Source organism: Neopsephotus bourkii, unplaced genomic scaffold (genome assembly GCF_033783945.1).
Source record: "Neopsephotus bourkii isolate Nb327-2 ecotype Australia unplaced genomic scaffold, CSIRO-AGI_Nbou_v1 NB_1589, whole genome shotgun sequence".
NCBI classification, from domain to species: Eukaryota; Metazoa; Chordata; class Aves; order Psittaciformes; family Psittacidae; genus Neopsephotus; species Neopsephotus bourkii.
In genome coordinates this window covers 5,613,633-5,618,806 of record NW_026902065.1, presented here as the reverse complement: position 1 = coordinate 5,618,806, position 5,174 = coordinate 5,613,633, and positions in this window count along the sequence as shown.

The window sequence follows — 5,174 nt, the reverse complement described above, 5'->3', positions numbered from 1 at the left end:
ATTTTCCCTGGGCGTTTTGCCTTTCTATTCTTCACGCCTTCACCAGAAGATTCCACTCTTCAGTCCTTTGCACCTATTGTTAATTTAGATGGCAAATCAATTAAAATAAGTTCTGTGCTCATGTTACATTCAGCAGAAACACGGCTCTGAGCCCAGTGTGTGGCACTAGAGCTATACCAAAACATCTTTTACCCAGGAAGAGTATTTTTGCCCAGATCCGAAAACTTCAGTTATACAGGACAGCTGGGCTGTGTAAGTCAAGAAAAGAGGGCCTAGTTCAGCTAGACACAATACACACCTGTCTGAAACAATAAGATTTTCCACTTTCCAAATCCTTTTTAAGGATAAAAATCTTAATCAAGTTTATGGAATCATATTATGACAGCAAAGCGGCAAAAGCTCTTACTTCATGCTTACAACCTCTGCCTGTGCAGTGCTAAGCTCAGCAGCCTGAGTAGTTCATGCAAATGTTTTGTATTGCTCTGTGTGTGTGTATACACCCCTTGCTCTCCAGGGCAAAGTCAGCTTTGGAATAAATTCATTAAGCCAACAAGGTTACGCCAGGGATCAGTTTAGCTGCTTGGGTTGTGCTCTGAATGTTAACAACCCCCAAATGCTGGAGCACAACAGCCAGGAGTGCCCAAGCTGTGCCGGCTGGTGGATAAAACCCAGCTGGTCAGCACCTGAAAGTCAATACAACTTAGCTGATGTTCCCTGGAAACTCAGCCAACGCTTGGCCTGAGCTTCCTGAAAGGGTTTTTAAGCTTGGCAAGTCTTACAGCAAGACCCACCCGACCTCTTGCCTTGTAACAAAACTTTGCAGACTCCTCTAGCACAGACAGGCTTTCCTCCCTCCTCCAAACCTTCCCTGCTCGCCTCTCCTCATGATCGATCCGGTTTATCCAACCTCATGGAGCAATGTCTCTTACCTCTGGGCGTTCGCCTCATGCAGGGAGGCTGGGCGGGTGCTGGAGCAGTGCCTGGGCAGCCCTAGAGAAGACGGGGGGGGGGGCCCAGAGCAGCACATGAGGGTGTGCAGCCTGGCGCTCCTGGCAAAGAGAGCCCATTTATTATTAACCACAGGCAGCTGACCTCTGGAACTGCTCGCTGCCTGGGGTGCAGGGGGCCATTTCACAACGGGGCAAGGAAAGCTGCTGTGATTATTTTTGTTCCCATGGTGCCAGATTCCCCCCTCGCTCTTTAAAAGACTTCTCTCATTTTTCAGATTCCTTTGCTGTTTGATATATTTTTTTAATGTGTGAATTCATTGCTCACTGAAACAATGCCTCTGCAGACTGAGACCCTTTGTACTTATTCCTAAAAAGCAGAGGAATTGCATTCATGCCTCCCTCTCAACTTTGCCAAATACAGCTGTTAAGCTCTTTCTTCTCTGGGTAAGAGCTCTACCCAGCTCTGGTCTCCCAAGTGAGGAAAGCTGTAGGTCTAAAGATGGTGATACTCCATGATGCAGACACCTGGCTACACCAACACAAGCTGGGTTCGCAGGGGACAACTATTGTAGTCTCCTACCATAAAGACAATCTAATCTAGCAGTTCCAGGGTGGCTTTGAAAGAGGACTTTGAAACAAATAAATCTTTTTCCCCTCATAAAAAGCAATAATACTTTGAGATATAATGCACTGATTATTACAAATGTTTTGATTTTATATTGTGCAGAAAGTATGAGAGTTCAGGGTTAAATTGCTACCCATGAAGGCATTGATTTATGGGATAAAGGACGAACATAATTGTATGCAGCTTCCACACATAACATAAAACCAGCTGAAGTAATTGCTAATGTACTGGTAAAGTAATCAGTGTCATGGAACTGATTTGACTGCAATCCATTAATCAGGAAATTGTAAAACATAGGTTGTTAAAGAAGTATTTGCACTTTACACTTACCCTTTCAAAAGAAGTTTCTTGCAATTTTTGTTTAACTCAGCAGTAATGAAAGTCACCTTATTTTCTACATCCTTCCAATCTCTTCAACTAAACACATTCAAGAAACTTCAAACACAGCTTGCTGAGTTACAAAGACAATCTGCCTCTGGCTTTTGCTATGCATCTGGAGGGAATTTAATTGCAGAAATGATAAATTGCATCCTCAGATATCATAAATGGATCCTGAAGATCCTGTGAATGGTATCTTCTTCTTGGGGGGATGGGTAGTCAGATGTATGGAAAAGAAAATGTGTAGGTAAAGTAGCATTTTTAAAAAATAAACACAAATTAAAATGATATAATTTTATTTTCAATTAAATCTACTTGGAAAGACTGCAGTAGTGTAGGAGCCATCTGGGCTATCACATTTTTGGTATGCTACCAGGCAAGATGATTTAGTAATCAAGCTGGTCACTCAGCTTCCAACTCTCAACATCAAGAAGATCTCAAGATGATCTTATGCAGGGGGCATCCAGTTCAGTCTGCCAGATAGGTCAGGAGTAAAAGTGTGTTGCTTGATCTGCCATTTTTCTCCTCAAACCAAGTGGAAAATCAGCCAGTTGGATTTCTAGCTCAGCTTTCCAATATGATGTGTAGGTCTCCAAGACAAAACAGGGCCACTCAAGCAGCTCTGAGGGCATTCCTGCAGTCTTGTATACATCCCAGGTTTTGATTTGGTTTTGTGTGTTATTATGCAATGAAAATAAGATCTTACATGAGCAATTTTTCAAGGGCTAACCCCAACTTTTGCTGTACTATAAAAGCTACTGAGGCTTGCTGAGCCAGGAAAAGAGTGGGCCAGTTTGATACCTGCCAGCCCTTGAGAGACAGGCTGGTCATGCTATTCCCAGCCTGTTTCTGAAATGTGATGTATGGCTGATGATGGTATAAGGGCTGGGGTGGCAGTCAGAACTACAGTGAGTAAGTGGTTGGCAGAAGAGAAAGCCCTAAAGAACAGCTGGAGACAGTTTGTGTAGCAAACCTGGGGGTAACTGCGGATAACTCCCTCCTCTGCTTGCTGCAGTGTTGGCTGACTTTCCAGGCCTGTCTGCCTGCAGTGACCCTGAGACCTTGCTGCTGGTACTTCCCACTCCGGGCCTCAGATGTAGAAGTTAATATTAAACACGTTGCCAGGTAAAATGGGAGCGGCTGGGAACACTGGTCACCATGGTAAATTCCTACAGCCTGCTGGGAGCTGCGCCCTGGGGCTACCCTTGCATTTTCATCTGTGACTGATTCCTGCCCCAGCTACCATCTCCCCTGAAACCCCTTCTATCTCAGGGGCATCACTACCGAAGGTGTTAGGGAAATGAGAAGCTCCACATTAGTTTTTGTCACGTCTCCCTTGAGGCAGTATTTTCCTTTTCCTGCTTTTCCTGCGTACCTGATTTCAAAGAGCCTATTAATCTGCAGCAGTTCTGTGGGCTGGGATTTGCTTATTGGTGTTTCTCAATCGTGAAGCTTGTTTCTAGGCCACCAGCATCCAGGAGATGTATTAGGGACATGCAGTCATACAGAACACTTATTTAACCATCTGTTTTACCTTTGTGTGAACTAGGTGCTTGGAACTCCCTGTCATGCCAGGGCTGCTACATAAGGCAACAATCTAACCAACACGAAGGCCTGACAAAGTCACCCTTCAGTGATTTAATGTTTCTTTTAAGGCTTACATACTTGCACTTTCATCAGCAGATTTTTGCAATCATTCTAATGGTTCCAAAACAACTTACCAGATGATCTTAACGGCATTATGAGAAAGTATTTGATTAATTTATTTATTTCCTAATATGAAGGGGTTTTGTTGTTGTTGTTTTTCCATCTGTTTCTGATAGAATGTAAGACTAACCTGCTGTACAAACCTGGTGTGGGTTTTGAACTTTGGTTTCAACGTTGAGCACTGTATGAAGAAAGCTCTGTGATGGACACAGATGCAGAAACTAAGTTTCCTGTTTTAGCATGAACTGTCAAAAAGGGCCTTCCTGATCCTCGTGGCTCCGTTTTCCATTGAACATCCTGGCTTTCTCATAACAAGGATTTGTGGAACTGGATTTGAAACTATATGGCACTGACCACTGGGCTGCTAACCTCAGCTGCTGCTTCCCACTGTCAGCGCTGCACAGAGAACCTGAATCAAGGTCTCTGTCTGATGCCAGCTCCTTATCTTGGGTGAAGGTTGGTCTTATACAACAAACCATGTAAATTCCCAAGAACAAAACATCTCTGTGCCCAGACCTTTGTCCACTGAATCCTGTGAAGACCAGCTTTTTGCAGTCTTTTGTTCTGATGCAAACATTTACCTTGAAGTCTGTTAAAACCAAAGAATGGTTTGAGTAGGAAGGGACCTCAAGATCATTCAGTTCCAACCCCCTGCCACAGGCAGGGACACCTTCCACTAGACCAGGGTGCTCTAAGGCCTGTACAGCCTGGCCTTGAACACTGCCAGGGATGGGGCAGGCACAGCTTCTATGGGCAACCTGTGCCAGGGCCTCACCACTCTCACAGGGAAGAATTTCTTCTTTATATCTAATGTAACCCCTCTTCCCCCTTCATCTTAATGCTGCTCCCCCTTGTCCTATCAAAATCTGTATGTTTACTTCATCTCCTTTTGGGTCCTGTTTGCCCAGGTCCCAGCTCTGCACATTCCAGAAAACGCCAGCAAGGGCATTCCTCAGGTCATCAGATTACCTGATTCCTCAGGTCATTTTAGGAATGTTTCAAGGCAACCTGCACAGATTTGTCCCTTCTGACCGCTCTAGTGCAATTCCTAATGTCCTGGACATTTCAGGATGGTGTCCTTTAGAACAAAGGCTAAATTTCAGTGTTTTTCTGAAGTGACTGACAGCTTATGTATGTTTGATTTTTTAATATATTTCCAAATAGGTATGCAAAATATCAGTAACACTGCAGTGACCGACTTCTCTCTTTGCCTTGCCCTGGCACCCCTGCTTGTCACTCTGCCTTTTCAGGCCGTCTTTAGTACTTGGCTGAAGACTATTGGCAGTAAGATGACAAGGACACGATGCACATCAGGCAAACAGTAGTTTCTCAACCAGGATTTATTATGGCAGAAAGACATGATGCTTCTCACCCCGAATTAGCAGCACTGAACTCTCTGCTGGCCTAGCGCCAACATTCAGACTGGGTTCCTGAAGCGTCACTGGCCCCTTTTCCCTCCTCCCACCAGCCCAGCCGGCGCCACGTCTCCGTTACGCGTTATTCCGAGGGGGGCA